The 26,213-nt window shown below is 45.5% G+C and overlaps 1 protein-coding gene and 1 non-coding gene across 15 annotated transcripts in view; both read right to left on the reverse strand.

The window, feature by feature from the left end:
- ARVCF (ARVCF delta catenin family member) overlaps nucleotides 1-26,213 on the reverse strand; it is a 606,803-nt gene that overhangs the window by 221,382 nt on the left and 359,208 nt on the right. The gene's annotated exons all lie outside the window — the stretch shown is intronic.
- On the reverse strand, nucleotides 21,705-21,811 carry LOC128404524 (U6 spliceosomal RNA). Its single transcript, XR_008328124.1, has one exon. It is a non-coding gene; the product is annotated as a U6 spliceosomal RNA (small nuclear RNA).

Genomic DNA, 26,213 nt, shown 5'->3' on the forward strand with positions numbered 1-26,213 from the left:
GGAGGGAACACCAGCGCTGGAAACTGAGCAGAAGGATTGTTGCAACAAGTCACACCTTTTCAATGCCACTGCAAGCCAATGTTAGAGCTTACAGCTGCAATGCAAGCTTGGCAGGAGGCCTGGAGATTGATGTGTTCGGGGTCAGGCACCCTGGAGGGAATGGGGCGCTCTTGCAACTTGGTGATATTAGGCTGGTTATTGTGATTTTTCTTAAACTAGAAAATTAGAAAAAATATAAACCTATTAAGTTTATAATTTACTCTAATTCTAATGTATTAATTTATACATTATATTACTGGTAGGAGTTTTAATGGTGGGGTTTTTGAGCTGTTTGGGGTGGCTCATTGGTTTGGCAAAGTAGAATACAGGTTCAAATATAATAACAATAATGGTTTCATCTGTAGAAAGGGATGCACAGATGTCACAAACACCTACAAAGGATCCTCTCCCCCTCTTTTATTAAAGTCAAGGAAAATGCAGAAGGGACTCTAATTTCACCTGAAGAGTCAAAACCATGGGAGCAAAATCTTGGGGCATTTTTCATTTCCATTTCCAGCGCAATCTCTTGACTGTCCAAGGTTATAATGCAGAACACAAAGGATTGTTTTGATTTACAGACATGGCAAATGCCTCATCAGACTCACAAGTGAAAGATTCTTTTGCAGCGCCAAGCCTGAACCTTGACGCCTTTTAGAGAACAATGGGGGGAAATAACCTGCCTTGCCCTGCCTATAATCAGATCTATTTAAACAAAAAACAACAAAGAGGTTTGTGGCAACCAAAAGACTACCCAGCTTCTTATGCCGTAAGCTAGAGATGGTTAATGTGGTTTCTTCCAGAAACTGTAGGCTACTATTCCCATCGCCCCGACCACTGGCAATGCTGGCTGGAGCTGGTGGGAGTTGCCGTTCGCAACACTTGGAGGTCACCATGTTGGGTACTGTTATAAGAATTTTAAGGTCTCAAATATAGAATAAATATTCATAAATGCACACGTTGTTGTTGTTGTTTAGTTGTGTCCGACTCTTTGTGACCCCCTGGACCAGAGCACGCCAGGCACTCCTGTCTTCCACTGCCTCCCGCAGTTTGGTCAAACTCATGCTGGTAGCTTCGAGAACACTGTCCAACCATGTCGTCCTCTGTCGTCCCCTTCTCCTTGTGCCCTCCATCTTTCCCAACATCAGGGTCTTTTCCAGGGAGTCTTCTCTTCTCATGAGGTGGCCAAAGTATTGGAGCCTCAGCTGCAGGATCTGTCCTTCCAGTGAGCACTCAGGGCTGATTTCCTTCAGAATGGATAGGTTTGATCTTTTTGCAGTCCATGGGACTCTCAAGAGTCTCCTCCAGCACCATAATTCAAAAGCACCAATTCTCCGGCGATCAGCCTTCTTTATGGTCCAGCTCTCACTTCCATACATCACTATCTAAATATATGAACCATATCTAAATATATGAACCATGTGTCTGAAATAGTATGGGAGAGCAACCCTGAAGCCATTTTGACTCTCCCAATGACCTCTAATATTCCTCTGCAGTAAGGGAGGCAAATGGGGAAAGCCTTCCCATTGTCTTCCCGCTTACAAATCCTGTCTTAAGGGCAAGAATAGGGTGAGCCTGTGACCTGGATTCAGGAACAAAAATACAAACCAACACAAAAGAATGGCCAGACTGCCCAGGTAATGCAATCAGTGACCATTATCAGGTATCCTGGCAGACAGGGTTTCTGCTGTAGACCGCCTCCTTCTGTGATGTATGCATGATGTTTTGGGGGTTGATCTTAGGCTGCAGGATGGGCGATTTCAAAAGTCTATATAAGGGCTTGCGCACCATTGTTCAGGGTTCTGCTCCTGCGTGTGGTGAGTGGGGGCCCTATTGCAACAGTTCCAGCAGCCAGTGTGGTGTAGTGGTTAAGAGCGGTAGTCTCGTAATCTGGGGAACCGGGTTCGTGTCTCCGCTCCTCCACACGCAGGGTGAGCTTGGGCTAGTCACACTTCTTTGAAGTCTTTCAGCCCCACTCACCTCACAGAGTGTTTGTTGTGGGGGAGGAAGGGAAAGGACAATGTTAGCCGCTTTGAGACTCCTTCGGGTAGTGATAAAGTGGGATATCAAATCCAAACTCTTCTTCCTTTAATAAAGATCAGGCTTATTAGCCGCTTTGCTTCTCAGTATACTCTGGTTGGCCTCTGTTTTCTCCTACCAATAGGGAACCCACTTAAGGACTCTATAAGTTTTTCTTATAACAGTACCCCTGGCCTAAACTTTCATGCACTAGAGTATACTTCTTCAGATGCATGCAACATTATCCCATGTTGGCAAATGTGTGTGTGTGTGTGGAGTTTTCTATCAGGAATGTGTCTAAAGATCATGACATCTCATGCTTACATGGGGACCCAGGCCAGAACCTAAACTTTGCCATCAGGCAGAAAAACAACACCAAGATCTGCAAGAGACCTAAGACCAGCTTCTTTCTCCTTCTTTCCTTTCAAGCAATGAAAGGAAGTGGGCATTGCATAAACTGCAATGCCTTGGAGATGCGTTGCACCTGACTCCTGTGCTTAGAGACCTCCAAGATCACCCCAGTAGCACGGCACCAAAAGCAGATCAAACAAGCCCAGATGCCCAACCCACACTTCAAAACAATCCAGATCAGCAACATCCAGGACCCTCCTTCCTTGAGATGTCTCTCCAGCTAAGAGGTTTTGATCTCAGATGACATCTTGGCCTGGGAAGGGGATTCACCCTTCGAAACAGAAGCCATGCAGGAAGTTAGAGTGTAGGCCTGGATAGTTTTAATGACGTATTTTCATTAGAAAAACATACTACAAAACCTTAAAAAAGAGACTACTGAAAAATGAATCAAAAACATGCCCAAAATAGCTGTGTGGAGTAACGTTACCAGATTTTTTCCAATGAATCTGGGGACACTTTTCAACTTCAGTGGATTTTCTATGGGGACTGATCTGTAAATTTGGGGACTGTCCCTGGGAAACAGGGACATCTGGTAACCTTAGTGTGGAGGGAGCGGGGGAGAGAAGAGAGATTCTTGGCCATTTGATGAAGCTGCCTTTAACCAATACATTCATCAGCTCCGTAATGAAAATCAATGTTAGGAGACTGGGGCTCTTCAAAGGGAATCAAACTTCCTTTCCATTTGTTCTTGCAGCCAAGATCATTCACTGTTTGCAAAACAACTTTCAGTGCGCTGCCTAGATGAGAAATGTACACTCATATTTTTCAGCAGGGGAGGCAAGCTTCTTCAGCACTGCGGGGGCTACTTCAGATTGGTTACCGTGAGCTAGAAAGCGGCTGCTAATTTGCATGTAATTAGCACAATTGCCTATCATTTTTCTAAACACGACAGATGTCAAACTACAATTGGAAGACATGCGGCACTTCTTCTGAAATATTCTGGTTTTGTTTTTTAAAAGCACGTAATACAGCATTCTATTTACCTCTCTCTGCAATCATCAGAACTGAAAGCACCATGTTTAGTCATGGAATATTGAAAACTTTAGCCCGTTAAGGGTGCTGAGAGCTGTTAAGAGACACTCCCTCATTCCCCCCACAGAGTTACAATCCCCACTATCAAACCCTCTTCTCAGGGAAATCTGGGAACCATAGCGCTGTGATTTACCCAAATATGCTGTTTTCACCAATATATGCTTTTTATACACATTTACCCCAGTAAGTGCATTTTTGTACCTGACTGGAAGACCGCATCACAAAGAGAACTGTGAATTTTGAAGAAAGGTCATCTTTCGTTTCCTGTATTGTTTCAGGCAGTGTGAATTAGGATGCCCAACTTTAAATATGAACTGAAACATAGTTCTCACCCCATCCCTACTCAAGAACAGCTGATCACTGCTTCACATGATGAGCCCCTATCTGCAGCAAGCAGGTCTACCTGAGCGAATCTTTCATTTCTAGTTTGGCTCTCAATTCTGACTCTTGGCTTCGGTTCTGCATCCCCATTGCTCCTCTGTCCAGACTCTCGGTTTCTTCCCTGGTCCTGCCTTTGGGATCCTGGCCTGCACTTCGATCCTGGCTCCTAACTCTTGCCAAACCATTGTCCACAGTGCATCCATGACAGTTGCAATATTCGACTATGCTTGCAATAGCAATAGTCATGGCGAAGTGCTGAATTCAGTTCCAGGATAAATTGTTGCCCATCCTGGTTAAAATCATTCCTGAAGACAAAGGACTCAACTGTTTCGTTATGCTTTTCAGCACTGGGAATAAACTGCGGCAGAGTTAAAAAGTTGTAGGAAGATATTCACTCCTCCATCTGTAGCAGTCACCAAGCCAGTGAGTATGTAGGAAAGATCTGCAGTGAGCATCTAGCAAATTTGCATCCAGAACAATGTAATTACCAATACCAATAAAGGAAAACACATGTAACTTTTCCTTCTTTACATCGGATAAATAAAAGCTTCCTCTCTCCGTAATCAACTACAACATTACGAGAGCAATGATGTTTGCTTTAAATCCTCCACATTTACTACGGAGAACAATTTACTCCTGGCACTTTATCGAACACCTGAGACGATGCGGATCGTTACCTCCTACAGGCACAAAGGATGTTAATGCCAGTATTTATGAGGAAGGAGAAGGGAAGCTATAACTGTAATGGAAGAAACAGCTAAGTGACCTGCGTGGCTATTGGAGAAGGTATTTGCAAAGGAACAACATTTTACGGGAGATTTAAAGAATGTACGGTGGCAATTGTCTGTCCCCAACAAATTCACCAGGATACTTCTACCTCCTTCTGTCATAAAAAAACACACTTCTCTCTTTCACAAACACATTAACAATTTCCTCAGATCAGACAAAAGGGCACTATGTTTCTTAGCAAGTACAAGGAAGCCTCGGATCATCTCTGGGAGGTAGCGAAAACAAATATTCCCCATGGCCCATGCTGAATTTGCAACAAATCAAACTACCATTCCATCCAAAACCCATCAAAGGGCCAACATTGCAAGACAACTGAGGTGTTCAGGCATCCCACTGCTCTCCCTAAAAGGGCCAAGCCTTTGCAAACATTTGATTCAAATCCTTGCAGGGGCTCTCAAAGCATTCCATCACTCCCTCCCCAAGGTCCAGAAACCTTCTATGGAACATAGAAAGATGGAGGCAAGCTGTTAACAGATCTTGGTTGAGCATCTTTCCTTGCCAGGGAATGAGTTCCAGGCTCCTGGAAACAGGCAATGCATGTCATTTACATCAAGGCCATTCGATGGCACAGGCCCGGCCCTCCTAATCCTGTACCCGAAAGGGAAGGCATAAGACTGATGCCAGGTATGATGGGGCTCATGACAACATGCTCTCTGGGGGCTCCACAAGACCCCCCTGGTGGGACTCCCCAATGCATACTAGGTGATGCCCAGAGCCACTGGGAATAAGGAAGATAACGGCAGCAGCTATAGCTGCCTCATCCAACTCCTCCTTTGTAAAGCAATTGATTTATTTATTTTTAAGCAGAAAAAATGCACATGCGGTAAGGGAAAAGGTGGTGGTTGGAGCTGCCTTGTCCAGTGTTCTTCTTTACAACGCTGGGTTGGAAGAGTAGTTTGCTAAGAATGCTGAGAGCCATTAGGAAACTCCTATTCCCCTCAGAGAGCGACAATTCCTACAGCAGTTTAACAATCCCTCTTCCCAGGGAATTCTGGGAATTGTAGCTCTGTGAGGGGTCTCCTAACAACTTTGGGCACCCTTAACCAACTGCACTTCCCATGATTCTTTGGAGAAGCCATGACTGCTTAAAGTAGGATAACCAGTACTATTTTTCTAGAAGAAAAGGTGCTGGAACTCACCATGAATGCCCCATTCTCTTAGAATGGCAATGGTGCCCACCTGAGAGGTGCCAGAACTGAGTTCCGGCAAGTTCCGGCTGAAAAAAAGCAGCCCTTTGATATTCCTTTGAAGACAAGAGTGCCTGGCGTGCTCTGGTCCATGGGGTCACGAAGAGTCAGACACGACTAAACGACTAAACAGCAACATGATATTCCTTTACATGTATAGTGCAGATGGGATCGTAAACATGTACTGTGGTACCTCGGGTTATGAACTTAATTCATTCTGTAGGTCCATTCTTAAGCCGAAACCGCTCTTAACCTGAGGCACGCTTCGCTAATGGGGCCCCCCGCTGCCACCGCCATGCAATTTCCATTCTCATCACGGGGCAAAGTTTGCAACCCGGGCAACTACTTCCGGGTTAGCGGAGTTTGTAACCCAAAGCATTTTTAACCCAAGGTACCACTGTATAGAAATTTTCAGGTACCACTGTATAGAAATTTTCAGATCCCAAGTTTGCCCAGATGCTAACTTTGCGGCCCAACATTAGCAAGTGATGCAAACTTTCCCCCTCCTAAAATTCAGAGTCCAGAGTCTAACTGTATGAAAAACAACAGAAGCCTGCTCACCCTGGAGGCATATCACAGAATTCGGTAGTGTGAGACTTTTATGGGGGTAAAAACTCATCAGGAGTGGGGGAGGGAGAATTTTTTTTTGATTGGATTAAACCCACCACACGGCTCAGCCTTGCTATCGAGTACACACTGCCTCGAATATTAAAACACCCCCAAGCTATGACACTGTCACGCTCCGCATTTCAAAGAGGAAACGCTTGGCCTTGCTTCTTGGGTTGGATGAGTTTACGTTATGAAGTGCTTCTCTTTAATATATAATCCTCTTCCTTTTAAGTGGAAAAATGCTTGATTCTCATCAAAGGTTCAGCTGATGATATGCAGCCTCGGTTTTAAGTACAGCTGGAGCCAGCCTGGCTCAACCACACTCTCTCCGAGGCAGCACCTGTTACCTAGGGCCCTGGTTGCAGGGTGATCTGAAGAGCCTGCCCAAGCCGTTTTGCCACCCGAGACAAGATAGGACCCGCTGAAATTTCCTACAGCGCTTGCAGCCACCGCTCAGCACAGAGGTCTTTGAGGAGCCACCCCAAGACTTGCAGGGCTTTGCCAAAGTGCCCAGAAACCAGAAGTGGCTATCATCATCAACAACATTGTTTTCTTAGTATGTCGCCTTTACACAGTTAAAAACAATGCTCAAGGCGACTTGATGCTCATCATCATCAAACCTTTTACTGGCATCACATCCAAACCAAATCAATACAGAATTACCACTTCCCCAGCCGCACAAAACATTTGCTAAAAGAAAAGGAGGCAGAGCAGTCTATCGTCACATCTCTAGGTCTCCAGGGAGATCAGGCGTCTGCAGTGTATTTCAACGGCAAAAAACCAAACAGAGATATTTAGCCACTAACTTGGTGAGCTCCTGATCATTCCCCAGTAATAGAAAAGGTATGACCTCCAACTCTGGTTTCCATTTGGGGTTGCAGAGTTGATTTAGAAATTGCTGGCAGAGATCAGCAATTTCTACAACATGACATGATTTACACAGTCACAAACATCATAAACAATAAATAAACCACAATTTCCACATCAATCAAAATCTGAAACTAAGAATACAGCATTAATATCACAGTTTAAAATGGCATAGGTAAAAAAATAACCATTTAAATAAATAGCAATAGCAATTAAAACACACACACACAAAATGGAGCCCTCTCTGCCCAGCAGCAGTCATTTATGGAGCCCGTCAGGCCCCGCCCTAGGCCAGGTGGTGAGTGGTAGGACTGGGGCCCTCAGGCGCTGAGCAGGGGAGTCCTCCTGGGTAGCAGCAGAGCTCTTGCACCAGCTTCCTAAAGGCTGGCAACATTAAGCCCACTGTGTGGGAATCCCTTGCAGACAATCACAGTGCCTGGAGACAGATAGGCCACATGGCCACAGCAGCAACTGCTGGGAGGAGCACAGGGGAAAGAAGCACCATGGTGCCCTTGTAGCAGCAAAACCAGACTCCTCCATCTGTCCCAGCTGCAATTACACATGTCTATCAGTCTCCTCCCCTCTATGGTTTGACATCACCCCCAAAAGGCACACTCCTCCATCGTCTCCTGAGAAAGATGGAAGCCAACAGCCAAGGATGCCGTTTCACAGGGTGGTTTATTCCATTGCACTGATGTTTTCCGAAAAGGGTAATTTCCCCATTATAGTTGAGCTTTCATATGATGCAAAAACCACTTCTGGGAATCTAATGGGCTATAGTGTATGTTCAGCGCTCATTTCCGCGTTATTTGATTCCAGAAACAATCCGTTTGCAGCCCTCTTAATCTGGAAAACCGTGGGAGTGAAGTGATGAAACTTGGAGCGGTATACCAGCATCCAGCTATTGCCTCGTATCTAAATTGGAGAATCACAGGGGAACAGAAGCACATGCACGCAGGAAACATCGGGGTGTAGAGACGTTATCCAGTAACACCGCGCTCGCTGGTGTGAGTGAATTTAGCCTGACATGCTGGTGTCTCAATAACAAAACAAAACAAAGGCACAGTTCTGTAACACAACAGGTACTGCAATGTGAAAGAAGAAGAAGCAGTGTTTGGATTTGATATCCCGCTTTATCACTACCCGAAGGAGTCTCAAAGCGGCTCACATTCTCCTTTCCCTTCCTCTGCCACAGCAAACACTCTGTGAGGTGAGTGGGGCTGAGAGACTTCAGAGATGTGTGACTGGCCCAAGGTCACCCAGCAGCTGCATGTAGAGGAGCGGGGAAGCGAACCCAGTTCACCAGATAACGAGTCCACCGCTCTCAACCACTACACCACACTGGCTCTCAACATTAGAAAGGAACATTAGAAAGCAGGACAGAAACGCCAGCATTATAAACATTAAAGCCAACACAACTTTCCTAACATCTGATTGCTCCCCAAGGGAGAAAGAGGGAATATTGGTAGGGAAGGTGATCTGGTGCAAATGGCCCAGTGCAGCTGATATGGCACTCCTGCTGGGGAAACGTACATTGTGCCAACCTCCCTGCCCCCTCCCAGGAAGCAACAATGACCCGCTTGCAGGGAAACTGCTGTAGTGGCTCTGCAGCAAGCAGCTTATGTAGCCATACAGTTGTGTCACCAAGAAGAATCTGAATGGCACAGACGCTGCAATCTTGTTCTGGAGGCCCAACAGAGTCTTGGGCAATATAGGCCTCCAGGACAGGCCTGAAATCTTCAGGTTTGCCTGGCAGTGGCAGGGCTTGAATCTCCAAGTGGGCAAGAGTACCTTAAATTTCTATTCAGGTAGGTAGCCGTGTTGGTCTGATGCGTCGAAATATATATTAAAAAAATTAAAAAGTCCAGTAGCACCATAAAAGGTAAAGGGACCCCTGACCATTAGGTCCAGTCGTGGCCGACTCTGGGGTTGCGGCGCTCATCTTGCTTTATTGGCTGAGGGAGCCGGTGTACAGCTTCCGGGTCAAGTGGCCAGCATGACTAAGCCGCTTCTGGCGAACCAGAGCAGTGCATGGAAACCCCGTTTACCTTCCTGCTGGAGTGGTGCCTATTTATCTACTTGCACTTGACATGCTTTCGAACTGCTAGGTTGGCAGGAGCAGGGACCGAGCAATGGGAGCTCACCCCGCCACTGGGATTCGAACCGCTGACCTTCTGATCGGCAAGTCTTAGGCTCTGTGGTTTAACCCACAGCGCCACCCGTGTCCCTCTAGCACCTTAGAGACCAACTAAGTTTGTTCTTGGTACAGTGGTACCTCGGGTTACATACACCTCAGGTTAAATACACTTCAGGTTACAGACTCCGCTAACCCAGAAATATTACCTTGGGTTAAGAACCTTGCTTCAAGATAAGAACAGAAATTGTGCTCCGGTGGCACGGCGGCAGCAGGAGGCCCCATTAGCTAAAGTGGTGCTTCAGGTTAAGAACAGTTTCAGGTTAAGAACGGACCTCCAGAACGAATTAAGTACTTAACTCGAGGTACCACTGTATAAGATTTCGTGTGCATGCACACTTCTTCAGATACAATGAAACAGAAGTCACCAGACCCTTATATATAGTGGGAGGGTGGGGTGGGTTTTTCTCAGGAGGGTAGGAGGAGAGCCTGCAATAAATCCAGATGCCAGCTTTGCTGCCACATACACCCAGACAACACCATCAATGGACCCAACAACATCAAACATACCATCTCAGGCCTATTTAATTGCTCATCTTCTAACATTGTGTATGCTATCAAATGCCAGCAGTGCCCTTCAGCTCTCTATATTGGACAAATAGGCCAAACCCTACGCCAAAGGATAAATGGACATAAATCTGACATCAGGAATCACAAGACAGAGAAGCCAGTAGGAGAACACTTCAATCCCCCAGGACATTCAGTACAAGATCTCAAAGCAGCTGTCTTATTACAAAAGAATTTCAAAAACATATTTGAAAGAGAAGTTGCTGAATTACAGGTGAAACTCGGAAAATTAGAATATCGTGGAAAAGTTAATTTATTTCAGTAATTCAACTTAAAAAGTGAACCTAATATATGAGATAGACTCATGCCATGCAAAGCGAGATATGTCAAGCCTTTATTTGTTATAATTGTGATGATCATGGCGTACAGCTGATGAAAACCCCAAATTAACAGTCTCAGAAAATTAGAATATTAAATGCAATCATCAAAACAAGGACTGCAAATAGAGCAATATTGGACCTCTGATAAGTAGAAGCATGCATATGTACTCAGTACTTGGTTTGGGCCCCTTTTGCATCAATTACTGCCTCAATGCGGCGTGGCATGGATGCTATCAGCCTGTGGCACTGCTGAGGTGTTATGGAAGACCAGGATGCTTCAATAGCAGCCTTCAGCTCTTCTGCATTGCTCGGTCTCATGTCTCTCATCTTTCTCTTGGCAATGCCCCATAGATTCTCTATGGGGTTCAGGTCAGGCGAATTTGCTGGCCAATCAAGCACAGTAATCTCATGGGCATTGAATCAGGTTTTGGTACTTTTGGCAGTGTGGGCAGGTGCCAAAGTCCTGCTGGAAAATGAAGTCTGCATCCCCATAAAGCTCATCTGCGGAAGGAAGCATGAAGTGCTCCAAAATCTCCTGGTAGACGGCTGCGTTGACCCTGGACTTAATGAAGCACAGTGGACCAACACCAGCTGATGACATGGCTCCCCAAATCAACACAGACTGTGGAAACTTTGCATTGGACTTCAACCATCTGGCATTGTGTGCCTCCCCATTGTTCCTCCAGACTCTGAGTCCTTGGTTTCCAAATGAGATGCAAAAGCTGCTCTCATCAGAAAAGAGATTTGGGGAGCCAAATTATTGCACACATTTTCTGGAGTGTCTGGTCTCCTCCGTGCGCGTCTCTCCTCTTCCAATTAATCTCCATTTCCATGGTTCAGTGGTGGGAGGGAGCACAGAGGAAGAATCACCAGCCTTACCCCATGGTGATATCACAAGGGGCATCTCCTTGGTCTCAGGTTTGGGCCCTGAAATCTCAGGGCCTGTGATGTTCCTCACCTGGCAACCCCATGGGGCAGCTTGTTCTGTTGCCCCTCTACCAGTCCTGAAACAAGTAGCTCAGAGTGGTTGATAGGGATAGCTGCGGACAGGCAATAAATGCTCCCAGGTATGGCTGTGTCAACAAGCTCAGGGGAAGAAACCGCCTTATGAATTGCAAGATTTGAGGGGGGGGGGGAGAGAACTGAGCTTTCATTCCCCAACTCCACCTCTTAATATGCTACATCATAACCAGAACAAATGTTATCATCATCATCAACGTTTATCAGTCAGTTTACAGAAAGGGAAAAGTCTCAAAGCATCTTGGCAAGATTAAACGCAACAGATACAAGCAATCTAACACAAAACAAAAACCTAACCCAACGAACAATACAAAAAAATGTTCCTCCAGCAAGAAATTAATGAAGGACAAGTTCTACCCACTCCACAAAAAGATGAATGCCACCATAGAATGATTATTAGAAATCACAGAATTGTAGAGTTGGAAGGGACCACAAGGGTCATCTAGTCCAACCCCCTTGCAGTGCAGGATTAAGAGCCTCATGCTCTTAATCCTGCACTTAATCCTCATGACAGGGGTCAGCAAACTTTTTCAGCAGGGGGGCGGTCCACTGTCCCTCAGACCTTGTGGGTGGCTGGACTATATTTTGAAGAGAGAGAAAATCAACAAATTCCTATGCCCCACAAATAACCCAGAGATGCATTTTAAATAAAAGGGCACATTCTACTCATGTAAAAACAGGCTGATTCCCGAACCATCCACGGGCTGGATTTAGAAGGCGATTGGGCCGGATCCGGCCCTCAGGCCTTAGTTTGCCTACCCATGCTCTACCAACTGAGCTGTAGGAGGTGGCTTAATTGCCAAAGGACTAAGCGAACAAAAACATATTAGCTTGGTACCTAAACACGGACAAGAAAGGTGGCAGGTGCATCCTCCTGAACGAAGCATTTGAGAGGTTAGGGGGCTACCAATGAAAAGGCCTCAAACTGTGGAGGCAGAGCATAGCCATCTTGGCTAGTGGGCATCAATAGTCCTCTCCTCCATGAATCTCTCTAATCCTCTTTCAAAGTCATCCAAGTCGGTGCCCATCACTGCCTGATGTCAGGAACTGGGCAGAGGAGGAATGGTGGAGACTGCCTCCCTATCCTGACCCTTCCATGGAGGAGGAAGAGGAAGACAGTATAGATTTACAACAGGGGTTTGAGGGAGGTCCCAGCTGAGAGGAAGATGAGGGGGAAAGTTGGGAAATCATGGGAGAGCCGGAACAACACCCGGCTGACACGTTGTCATTAGAAAGCATTCCAGACCCTCCATCTCCCAGAACCTGGCGAGCCTTAAAAGGAGGAGAGCAAAGAGCTCAAAGACAGAGGGAAGGTAGCATGACCCGTAGAAGAGACAAATGAGGAAGAGGGAGAGACGGGTGGTGGAGATTCACTTGGGACAATGCCATTATCCAAGAGGCTGGGTTCTATAGCCTCTCTCTGTGAAGATTGAAATAAAAAAGGACAGTAGGAACTTTTCCTTGTCTTTATACTTTCCTGGGCAACCAGCTGGGAGCCGCTGACAGCATCCTGACACCTGCTGGGGAAGCAAATTCCAAAGTTTGACCACTGCTTGAAGAAATACTCCATCCTGAATATTTCAGCAGAGATGAGGACGGTGAGACTCCTTTATGCAATCCCCCCCCCCGAAAAGGAAACAGGAGCTTTGGGGCAATTTAGGTTTCAGGGGGAGTGTTGGTCTGTGCCCCCCTCCCGTGGCTGTTTTGAACGTCTAACAATAGTGTGGACAATTCACAGTCATGAGCTTCCCACCATCTCATCCTCTGATCCACTTGCTGCAGGAAAAAGGTGACAGAGCTGAAGGGAAAGAGAGGGGGAGAGAGAGAGAAAGCTTAGCTCGCTTTCTCCCTCTTCTCATGCTGAATCCATAATGAAACTGAGATAAGCTCTCCCACCCCCGCCAAATAAACTACAATGTCAGATGTGAAGCAGGAAAGCTGGGAAAGCACAGCGAGAGGACCAAATGAGCAAGCAAGAGTGGGAGCGGCAGAAAGCTTATGTAACAGGGAAGCACGAAACGTAAGCTTCTCTGTCTGGCCCCCTAGGCCACAACCTTCACTCCACCATCTCTGAGAACTTTCACTCACTTGGAATAAACCCTGGAACTGTGAGGGTACGTCTTCCCTGCTGGATGGAGCATGGAAAGATGTGAGGTGTGTATCAACACCTCCAATTTACGCATGGCCTATGGCACACAGGCAATAGCCATGGCCATTGCTACCCCAATTTTTGCCTCCGACCCCATGCACCACTGGCACGTGGCCCCTGAAAGGTTCACAATGAGGAAATCGGGTTTCCAGCTCCTGACATGAAGCGTACTGTAAGACCCCTTCAAATTATTGTATTTAGGATGTGGTATACGATTGCCGGAAGAAATATCAACAACCTCAGATATGCAGATGACACAACACTGATGGCAGAAAGTGAGGAGGAATTAAAGAACCTTTTAATGAGGGTGAAAGAGGAGAGCGCAAAATATGGTTTGAAGCTCAACATCAAAAAAACGAAGACCATGGCCACTGGTCCCATCACCTCCTGGCAAATAGAAGGGGAAGAAATGGAGGCAGTGACAGATTTTACTTTCTTGGGCTCCATGATCACTGCAGATGGTGGCAGCAGCCACGAAATTAAAAGATGCCTGCTTCTTGGGAGAAAAGCATTGACAAACCTAGACAACATCTTAAAAAGCAGAGACATCACCTTGCCAACAAAGGTCCGTATAGTTAAAGCTATGGTTTTCCCAGTCATGATGTATGGAAGTGAGAGCTGGACCATAAAGAAGGCTAATTGCCAAAGAACTGATGCGTTTGAACTATGGTGCTGGAGGAGACTCTTGAGAGTCCCATGGACTGTAAGAAGATCAAACCTATTCTGAAGGAAATCAGCCCTGAGTGCTCACTGGAAGGACAGATCCCGAAGCTGAGACTCCAATACTTTGGCCACCGCATGAGAAGAGAAGACTCCCTGGAAAAGACCCTGATGTTGGGAAAGATGGAGGGCACAAGGAGAAGGGGACAACAGAGGACGAGATGGTTGGACAGTGTTCTCAAAGCTACCAGCATGAGTTTGACTAAACTGCGGGAGGCAGTGGAAGACAGGAGTGCCTGGCGTGCTCTAGTTCATGGGGTCACGTAGAGTCGGACACGACTAAACGACTAAACAACAACATATACCAACACATACCAAGTAAGTATGTTACATAGGGGATGACTCTAAAGCAGTGTTTCGCAAACTTTGGTCGCCAGCTGTTGTTGGACTACAACTCCCATCATCCCAAGATGGCAGGACCAGTGGTCAGGGATGATGGGAGTTGCAGTCCAACAACAGCTGAGGACCCAGGTTTGAGAAACACTGCTCTTCTAACTGCCCTGGGGCAGGGGTAGCCAAGCTGGTCCTTGCCAGGTGCTGGTTCCACTCCCAAATCGTTTTATTCCTTAGCCAGAAAGGGATGATGGGATCAGGGATCTCCTGATAGCTCTCAGCACCCTGATTCCAAAATGTTTCTCTCATTCGCCTTGTTTCTGTCTCAGAGCCAACTAACCTTTAATTCTGAGTCCACGTGTATTTTGAACTCACATGTATGTGAGTTTTTACTGACTTGCTCCTGTCACCCGCCCCTGATACACCATGGCTACAACCCCATGGCTATAAAGTGGGACAGGGGAAGAGCAGTTTTTGTGGGGGAATGGGGTTGCCAGGATTTGGTGTCCTGTGCCATTTTTAAAGATAAAGAAAATGCCAGAACAGGGAAGGAGGAAAGAATTAGAGCAGCGTCCCGCTGGAACTCATTTGTAAGCAATTTCAGAAACGCTGAATGCAGATGTTGCCTATCACTTTTAGACGCCCTTTGTTGAAATGCAAACATTTTGCTCAGCTTTTTCGTATCGGAGGGATTAGATGTGCAGGGATTTACATGCAAAATTGATTAACACTCTCCACAATTCCCCTTTAGCAGAGGAAGAAGAGGTGGAAACCCAGCCTTGATTTACATGGCCGCTGTTCCACCAGCTCTTCTACATATCCATATGCAGCGAGAGCATCTCTTAGGTCCCTGCCCTGCTTTCCAAAGCTTTCCCTTGGTTTATCAGCAGGGTAACCCTGCCCAGGATTTTTCTTCTCCTTTCCTTGTCTTTTCCCTCCTACTCTATCCTTTTCCTGCAGGCGAAAGCTGTCCTGGATTGTAGCTTGATCTCTCGTTCCTGAAATCCTCAACGTGATCACATATTACCATTTTAGCACTGCTTCAGCTGTATCCTTGAAGCGCTTCCAGAACATCCTTGCCTTCAGCTCTCCCAGACCTAGCAACTGAAAGCTAGCATCCTGCTTCTGCAATCCATCCCCTGCCTTTACCAACACTGGAACCTCATCCCTTCCGATAATAAGTGGAGTATTGCAGAGTCTCATGACTGCAATCCATCTCCTGCTTTCACCAGTACAGAAAGAGGAGTTGTCTTTCCCAGCCTCCAGGTTCATCATGGCACTCCAGAACCACTGAGATGCAATTCACAGGGGTGCTTCCTATAGTAGCCAACCAATATACAAAGGAACAAACGAAATGGGGTGAATGCAGCCATGGTGGCTGGTGGCCATTGGGACTGGTAGGGCAGAAGGCTGGGAGGCCAGCAGTAAGTGGAGCCAGAGACAATGACAGGTAAAGCTCCCCCATGACTGGTTGTAACAGGGGCCAACCTTGGTAATATGCCACCCTGTGCAAGGCCAACGTTTGACGCCCCCAGTCCTTGCACTGCCTTCCCAAAGCCAGCTAAGTGAGTCACCGGGTTTGGAGAAGTGGGCACAAAGCTCTGGCAGGGTCCCAGAACCCTCCTGCTCCTTCCTGAAGAAGAGTTTGGTTTTGATATCCCACTTTATCACTACCCTAAAGGGACCCCTGACCATTAGGTCCAGTCGCGGACGACTCTGGGGTTGCGGCGCTCATCTTGCTTTATTGGCCGAGGGAGCTGGCGTACAGCTTCCGGGTCATGTGGCCAGCATGACTAAGCCGCTTCTGGCAAACCAGAGCAGCGCACGGAAACGCCGTTTACCTTCCCGCCGGAGCGGTACCTATTTATCTACTTGACTTTGACATGCTTTCGAACTGCTAGGTTGGCAGGAGCAGGGACCGAGCAACGGGAGCTCACCCCGTCGCGGGGATTCAAACCGCCGACCTTCTGATCGGCATTGTGGTTTAACCCACAATGCCACCCATGTCCTATCACTACCCTAAGGAGTCTCAAAGCGGCTAACATTCTCCCTTCCCTTCCTCCCCCACAACAAACACTCTGTGAGGTGAGTGAGGCTGAGATTTCAGAGAAGTGTGACTGGCCCAAGGTCACCCAGCAGCTGCATGTGGAGGAGCGGGGAATCGAACCTGGTTCACCAGATTACGAGTCCACCTCTCTTAACCACTACACCACGCTGACTCTTGTTTGTCTTTGGGAAGGAGACAGGAGGACTTTAGGACCCTGCCAGAGCCATCACACCTTATTCCCAAAGCTGGTAAGCACTTCCCGGGCTTTGAGAAAGGACCCTCCTTGGCTGCATGGCTAGTGTTCCTGCACAGCTGAGGTTGCCCTAAATCCACCTCTGGTTGTAAGCAAGAAGGCAGGGCAGGCAAGGGCAGGCTGAACTTGGTGGGACAGTTTCCCATTCACCCTAATGGAGCAGCCACAACTACATATATGGGTGGGGTTTTTAAAAGTATATTGTAAATGGCCAAGGGGCATAGTGGCAACTCTTAGGAATGCAGAGGTGAGGAGGGAGAGCTTTGCACAATGCTGGCTGGGGCTGAAAGGTCATTCACCAGTGTGGTGTAGTGGTTAAGAGCGGTGGACTCGCAATCTGGTGAACTGGGTTCGCGTCTCCACTCCTCCACATGCAGCTGCTGGGTGACCTTGGGCCAGTCACACTTCTCTGAAATCTCTCACCCCCACTCACCTCACAGAGTGTTTGTTGTGGGGGAGGAAGGGAAAGGAGAATGTTAGCCGCTTTGAGACTCCTTAGGGTAGTGATAAAGCGGGATATCAAATCCAAACTCTTCTTCTTCTTCACCAGCTCTGGTCTAAGATGTCTTCTGCTCAGGACCAAGCATCTCTGTAATCTGATCTAGGTCCTAACTGAATCTCAGAAGGTGGTGTGCTTGTCTTCATTGGAGACTTTTAAACAGATCAGATGGCCCCCTAGCTGTGATTCCTGCATTGCAGGGGCTTGGACTAGATTACTCTTGTGGTCCCATCCAACTCTACCATTCTATGAGTCTATGCTTTGCCTTCAGTTACTGGCCCTGGAGTCTTGGGTTTCCATCCTGTTATGTACATTCCCCAATACAGACACCTGCCAAACACAATGTCCCATTCTGGGGGATGCCCCCCAGGCTCCCAGTTACAGGAGATACAAGCCTTCACTAAAGAACTCAACAAGGAGCAGAGGGTGGCAGATGCAGAACAATCCAAATGAACCAAGGTCAAGCGTGGAGAAGCAGTCCAGATCCAAACATGATCCAAAGTCAAGCAACAGTCCAAGGTCAATATCAAAGGGAATTCAGAAAACATACAACACAGCAAGGCAGGGGCACCAGCAGCCAGTATCAGGTCCTACCTCCCCAACAGAAAAAAATGTATCTAGCATTCCCTAGAAGCAACAGTTGCTTTTGAGGCAGGAGATGTTTCTGTGATTAGGAGACCAGGTTCAGGATTCTTTGTTAAGCTAGGCAACGGAGAAAATATGCAAATCAGGAAAGAAAAAACATAAAACTGAGAAAGAATTGAAGCTGGCAGGTTCAGAGAAAGGTTAGTTGAACGTTTTTATGGAGCTTTCTTGCTTCGGCTGATTTATTAAAGGGGTTGTCCTCTGTCTGCCGCTACTACAGGCAAACATTTGAATCGTTGTCTGAAAAGCTACTGTTGTTTCACGTTGCACCGCGACCACCCCCTGGGAGAAAGCCAAAAGAATGAACAGAAATGTTTTAAAGCCACAGCGCTATATGGAACTTGGTAATAGCAGCTATGGCCTTGTCTCAAGAACTCCTGGATATCACTTCCAGCTGCTACTTAAGAGGAAGGGCTGTGGCTTAGGGCTAGAGCATCTGCTTTGCATGCAGAAGGTCTCAGTTTCAATCTCTGGCATCTCCAAGTAGTACAGGGTGAGACTCTTACTGTATCCACTGTGGTGTAGTGGTTAAGAGCGATAGACTCGTAATCTGGGGAACCGGGTTCGTGTCTCCGCTCCTCCACATGCAGCTGCTGGGTGACCTTGGGCCAGTCACACTTCTTTGAAGTCTCTCAGCCCCACTCACCTCACAGAGTGTTTGTTGTGGGGGAGGAAGGGAAAGGAGAATGTTAGCCGCTTTGAGACGCCTTCGGGTAGTGATAAAGCGGGATATCAAATCCAAACTCTTCTTCTTTTTCTAAAACTCTTGAAAGCCATTGCTATTCGAGGTAGGCAATGATGAGCTAAATGAACCAATGGTCTGCAGCTTCTTAAAATAATAATAATAATAATAATAATAATAATAATAATAATAATAATAATAATTTATTTATTTATTTATTTATTTATTTACACCCCGCCCATATGGCTGGATTTCCCCAGCCACTCTGGGCGGCTTCCAACAAAACACCAAAATACAATAACCTATTAAACATTAAAAGCTTCCCTAAACAGGGCTGTCTTCAGATGTCTTCTAAAAGTCTGGTAGTTGTTTTTCTCTCTGACATCTGGTGGGAGGGCGTTCCACAGGGCGGGTGCCACTACCAAGAAGGCCCTCTGTCTGGTTCCCTGTAACTTGGCTTCTCGCAGCGAGGGAACCGCCAGAAGGCCCTCGGCGCTGGACCTCAGTGTCCAGGCAGAACGATGGAGATCCAAAGAGATAGTTCTAGATAAACACTGTCATTGCCACTTACTTGGAATGACCACCAAGGAAGGCGATTATCAACAGAACATGACCAGCACCTACAAACTAAATTAGTAAGGAGGTTTTGAAGCAGAGATTGGATGGGCATTTGTCACATATGAACTAGTTGAGATTCCTGCATTGCAGGGGGTTGGACTAGAAACCCCTTGGGGTCCCTTCCAACTCTACAATTATATGATAAAACAATTATAAACCAACAAAACACAACATGACTCAATAAAACAAAATGAAGTATACCCAATATGGCGGATAGTTCCCTGCGCCCAAACAATAATCCTAATTCTTATTAACGGGTGAGTCATTGGAGGAGGCCCCCAACCATGACAGACTCAGAAGTCAGAAACATTCAAAATACTCTTGGAAACAAGCCATGAGGTTGATACAAGGGACACGAGGAGGCAATGAATTCTGCCCTGTCCTGCGTTCGTTGCAACCAGTGATGTTTCTATTCCGCTACAGTTCAGTTTCTGCCACGGCTTACATTATTCATCTCACCATCTGTGATGGCTGAAACTAACATAAATATAGCTTCTCCGAGATTTGGTGTTTAATTTTAAGGACTATCAGAAAAACCAGCAGAGAGGAATTGAGAGAGAATTAAGAGCCTCGGATGTGAGGTCTCCAGGCTATTACTAGATTAAGATTGGTGGATATTTGTGGGGGACTGAAACCGGGAAAGGGGGGTGTGGGGCTTGGGAATCCAAAGGGTACATAATTATAATGTGTTTTTGCTTTCATTTTGTTTTGGTAATGTGTATGAAATTTGGGAATTTCGTGGAAGGGAATCTGGGTCGACTTTAGAAAGAATGTTTTAAGAATGTGTATTGAGGTACAAGTGTTGATGTGGAAGTTTGGATAAGGTAAAAATGGTTTGTTTTAAAACGGACTAAATTAAAGGAAAATAAGGTTAGCAAAAATAAATTGAGGAAATGAATGAAAGAGAAAAAGTAAAATAATAATATGTTAAATTAAGCATAGAATTAGGTTAAAAATTATGGATGAGGATTTGCTGAATTAACAATCTGAATTGGAATATAAGAAAGGGGGGTATGAGGAGGTCAGGGAAATATGTTATTGAAAAATTAGATTTTGTGAACTTTATGTGTTTTTAATTTTTTTTGCTTTTTGTTTTTCTTTTTTTTCTTATTGACTTTTTGGGTTTTTTTATTGTATTAAATTTGAAAATCTTAATAAATATATTTAAAAAAAGAAAAGAAACTTACATAAATATGGATAAACTAAAAGAAAAAAAGGAGGGGGAGACAGCCAATACTGTTTGCATCCTTTCTGTTCTTGACCTTGGATGAAAACCATGTGAATTGTAGCAATTTCTAGTCCGTTTCTGGTGGAATCCTTTGACATTTATTTCATTAAACATGTATATGCCATTTAATAAAACCGTAACGTTATCAAGCTTTCAAAAACTTAAAACAACAATAGACTAAAAACAGATGAAAACTCACATCTACCTTCTGAACTTGTCTAAACAAAACTGTGTTTAGTGGGTACTGAAGAAAGTACAGGGAAGGGGCCTGCTGTTAGGAATGTGGCTCACCAGAACGTAGGGGAAGAGTCAGACTCAGAATTTGAGGTAAGTGAAGGAGGGACCGACTCTGCAGATGAGAGCGGGCTGACAGGAGTCGAGAAAGGGCAGTTCGACCTCCCCCTTCTCAAGGAATACAGTGTTAGCTCTCAAGAAGAGGAAGAGTTGGAAGGTAGCCAGAGCGTTGCTAGGCAATCAGCAGATAAGCAGAGGTCTGAGACTGTATCAAGTAGAAGTGCCGAGGGCAAAGGCCAGCCTCGCAGTCGTCGTTCTAGGAGACTGGATAATATCAGAGGGCAATGGAAGGGCAAGAGGGGAAAGGCAGAAGTTTGGTATCCTTCCTGCTGTGGGAGGGGCGAAGATTCAGACTGACCAACTATCGTCAATGCGAGCAGGCGAGAAGCCATGCTCTGGATGTGTTTTGTTGAAAATAAACGTACATAAAACTGCCAGAGCGTCATTACTTATTATTGGGGCTTGCTTGCCTGCCAGAGATCATTACACCTGCCTGCTATCTTTTTTTTTTAAAGATATTTATTAAGATTTTCAATTTTTTATACAAACAAAAAGCAAACAAAAAAATTAAAAAAAACATATAGTTCATAATACAATCTTTTCAGTAACATATTTCTCTGACCTCCTCATACCTCCCCTTCTTGTATTCCCTTTCAAATTATTTGTTCAGCAAATCCTTAACTTAAAGCATTACAGCTTATAATATCACCTTATTTTCTATCCAAACCCTTTTTTTCATCCATGTTCCTTTATATCATTACAGCTAGAAACCACTCAATTTCAATCCAACATCATTCAACATTCAAAAATATGGAACGCTTCACGAATTTGCGTGTCATCCTTGCGCAGGGGCCATGCTAATCTTCTCTGTATCGTTCCAATTTTAGTATATGTGCTGCCGAAGCGAACACCATTACACCTGCCTGCTATCAATAGGCAGGGAGTTCCAAAGTGTGGGTTCTGCTGCTCCAAAATATCAAGTTATTATATCCCTAGCTGAAAATGATAGCTATTTTTCCTCCAATAGAGAAGAATTTGTAATCCCCTCTCTTGGCTTGCTGTGATTTCCTTCCTTTTTGTTTGGCCTGTTTTGTGGACAGCCACAAAGGAATACAGTAGCCCAATGCCTAACTTTTAAATTCATGGTAAAAAAAAGCACCAACAACCAGTATTATTGTTTTAATAATTGCAAGCCAGAGTCCAGATTCAAGCTGCCTTGGGACTTGGATGTTGCCAAAGAAAAAGCAGCAGCAGCGTTTGAATAGATCTATGAAGTCCCCATTTTACAGAGACCCTCGTCCAAGAAAGGAATCTTGCTGGCAGAATTCCAAGACACCACAGGGGATTCTCTGATCTCATTCATGCCACTTCTCAGCAATCAGAGCTTTCAGGGGTGGGAGAAGGAAAAGGCATAAATCAGCATGTCGAGGAGCTTGGAAATTAACCTAATTAAGCCACGCAAGAAAAATAACATTAAGGGAGGGGGGGGAGAGGAGAGAATGGTGTATCAAACTATAACGCATCAAAGCCAAAGTAATCTGCACTAAGGTCAACAACCTTTCCTGAGTTTATATCAGTTATTAATCAAGAGTCTCGGAACAGAATGCTGCATATGAAGGCCCTTTTCCCAGACATAAATAGCTCCGCTTAGAAGTGGGTGAAGAGAGAGACTTTGAAAATAGGACACACTTCCCTTAGAAATGGGTTAAGATGTTAGGAGAACAAGGTCACCCAATAAACTGGGTGAATTAGCTTCCATGTTGCAGAAGATGCGCAGCAGTCTCGTTGCTTAAAGACGGTGAAATGACCAGCGAGAGAAGAGGTCCAGCTTGCGGTTCAAAGGAACTGCGGATGCGATGTTGTCTAAAAGGTAAAGGGACCCCTGACCATTAGGTCCAGTCGTGGCCGACTCTGGGGTTGCGGCGCTCATCTCGCTTTACTGGCCGAGGGAGCCGGCGTACAGCTTGAACTTGGACGTGCTTTCGAACTGATAGGTTGGCAGGAGCAGGGACCGAGCAACGGGAGCTCAACCCTTTGCGGGGATTCGAACCACTGACCTTCTGATCGGCAAGCTGTGGTTTAACCCTGTGGTTTAACCCTCAGCACCTCCTGCATCCCAAGTCTTAGAGGTCTTAAACTAGTGGACCAAGGGATGGGCGGTAAACATTCAGCAAGTCCACTGCCATAGCAGAAAATTAGTCTCCTAAACAGCAATAAGCCAAAAACAACAACAACAAAAAACACCATTGTGTGGTAGGGTTAGGCCCCACATTTTTTATTTTAAAAACCCTCCAAGTTGGGCTTGTACCCTCTTCTGAAAAAGAAGGAGCCTCTGATTCTCAGCCCTGCCACACATAAGAAGCTGCACCATACCGAGTTGGATTGGAGTGGCCAGCCTATGGTACTCTGGCTGTTGTCAGACTCCAAATCCCATCAGCCCCAGCCTGCCTGGCCAATGGTTGGGGATGATGGGAACTGTAGTCCAGCCGCATCTGGAGGGCCATTCCCCATCCCTGGTCTATACTGACTTGCATGGCTATCATCCACGGCCTTGGCTCAGTATACCTGAAGGAGCGTCTCCACCCCCATCATTCTGCCTGGACACACACTGAGGTCCAGCACCCAGGGCTTTTTGGCAGTTCCCTCATTGCAAGAAGCAAAGTTACAGGGAACCAGGCAGAGGGCTTTCTCGGTAGTGGCACCCGCCCTGTGGAACGTCCTCTCATCAGATGTCAAGGAAATAAACAACTACCTGACTTTTAGAAGACATCTGAAGGCAGCCCTGTTTAGGGAAGCTTTTAATATTTGATGAATTATTGTATTTTAATATTTTGCTGGATGGGGTATAAATTATTATTATTATTATTATTATTATTATTATTATTATTATTCCCAACCCTACATATATGTGCCAGGGATTGGCCAATCTTGCATGCAGAGCATATAGTTTACCAGTGAGCTACAGCCTTTCCCATAATGCTTTTCTCCCACAGTCAGATCCTCTGCCTTAATAGGAGCCATGTTTGGCATGCAGCTGCAAAGCCAGCAGTGGCAGAGGTTTTTAAAAGCCTGCATTTTGCATAAAGGGATGGAAGTAGCATTCTCATACAGCGGATGACTCCATTTCCCTTTGGGCACCCAGTTATGCGGCTATGTTACATGAGGAGGCCCCCAGCTAGTATCTCTGATCACTCCAAAGCATAATGTCCAATTATGGCATCAGTGTACCAATTTCAAACATTACCCGAGACTCCTTTACAACTCTGGCAGCTCAGCAAAGCCCAAGCATATATCGGTAATACAAGATTTGGGTAGTAGGTGGTTTGTACTGGTAAAAATTTTAACTGGTACTAATCAGCTATTTCATGCACATTTGACTTTGCTGAGCTGTACAGCTACTTTGAGACTGGGAAGGTGAAAAGCTGGAATATAATTTTGAAAATTGCAGCTCAGCAGTTTGCACACAGAAAGTTCTAGGTTCGATCCCTGGCATCCACAGGTAAGGTTGGAAAAGATTCTCAGCCTGAACGTCTTTCCAAACTGTGTGTCGTGACACGTTAGTGTGTCGGCTGCAGCGTGTGGGTGTGTTGCACAAACACTCTCTGAGCAACTCCAGTTTGCTAGTAAAACTGAATTACTGTGTCACAAAATGATGCAAAACTGAATTACTGCATCACAAAATGATGCATATCTAAAAAGTGCGTCACCAACATGAAAAGTTTGGAAAGCTCTGGTCTAGAGGGCTGCTGTCCTTAAGCAGAGACAGTGGCAAGGGGGGAGCGATTCAATTCCATTTGCCTTTAAAGGCAAATTTGCACTATATAAAAGAATGTGCAAACTGAAACACAGAAACCTTTCAAAATTCACATTACTCTGAATTCTGCAATGGAGTTCTTCAGCCAGTGCATATATTGGGGTAAATTATGCATTACAATGTATATATTCATGAAAATAGCATACAAAACTGTGTTGCATTAGAGGAAACTTCATGAAAAAATGTCTACATTCGTCAAAACTGCATACAAAAATAGGTTTACTACGAGATATTAGCGTGAAAAATGCAATGTGAATTTTCATGCAGAATCACAAAAGTTTTGCAGAAATGTAGGAAACTGAAGATTGTGGTGGGGGCGTATAGAGAGAGAAACTTGGAGATCAAAAATGGACAGACTTGTTCATCCCTAGCAGACAATGCTAGATGGATCAATGGTTGTCTGACTCAATGTAGGGCAGCCTGCTAACCCCCTAAAATAACCCTTTCTCCCTCATGTTGCTCATTGGTGATAACATGATTCTACAACTATCTGAAAATGCTTACCTAAGCGTCTATTAATGGGAAACGCATGCCTCCTATTAATAAAACACTGTGTGAGAGAATGGGGGAGAATCAAAGCTCTCTCGCCTTCCTCTGCCAGGAAGGTTTGTCGCTTTGCCATATTCCAGTAAATCCCCTTCATTCTAACAAACAAGTCACACAATGCCAGGTCTCAATCCTGTATGTCATTGGGAAATTCACAGCTGAGTAACTCCCATTCAGCCTCCGCCAAGAGCGTTAGAATGTGTAGTAAGCCAAATTCTATTATACGGGAATAGCACCCCTGGCTAATCAATTTCAAACAATCAATGAAGTTTATTACACGGAGGCGGGAGGGAAACACCACCGCCACACAATATGCAGGCCACATTTCTAACCTAATCAAGGCAGAGAGCACTGGGAGGAAATTATCATCTGGCTTCCATGAGAAAGTCTGGGATGGGAACAGAAAGTTACTAGGCATTCAACACCACGTTAGCGAATAAGGCTCCACAAGGTGGAAAGGGCTTGTAAGCAATGTTTTCCATTCGCCACAGATAGGCCTATTGATGGGATCTTTCCCAGCAGCGCCGAGGGAGAACGAATCGACTCCTACCAGATTTTGCAGGCAAAGATTCAGTCCTTATCTGCTCCCTGCCGACTGCCAGGCATGAAATTGACAGGAAGTGTTACAATTGCACCAAGCTGGAAAAAAAACCAAGGGTGCTGGAGATCGCTGGAGCTTGCATGGCATATAGAGTTTATATGCAACAGCGGAGATTAACTTTAGCAAATTGAATCCCTGCTTGGAGAATAATTGTAAGGTGTTCCAACTGAGACTTGAGAAAGCTAATGTTCATTAAGGGAAGTGCATTCTTTATAGGAAGGAGTCCTATAGCCCTAGCTAACTAACTACCTGAAGAAACTAATAATAATAATAATAATAATAATAATAATAATAATAATAATAATAATTTATTTAAACCCTGTCCATCCAGCTGGGTTTCCCCAGCCACTCT

This window comes from Podarcis raffonei, chromosome 16, assembly GCF_027172205.1.
Source record: "Podarcis raffonei isolate rPodRaf1 chromosome 16, rPodRaf1.pri, whole genome shotgun sequence".
NCBI lineage: Eukaryota > Metazoa > Chordata > Lepidosauria > Squamata > Lacertidae > Podarcis > Podarcis raffonei.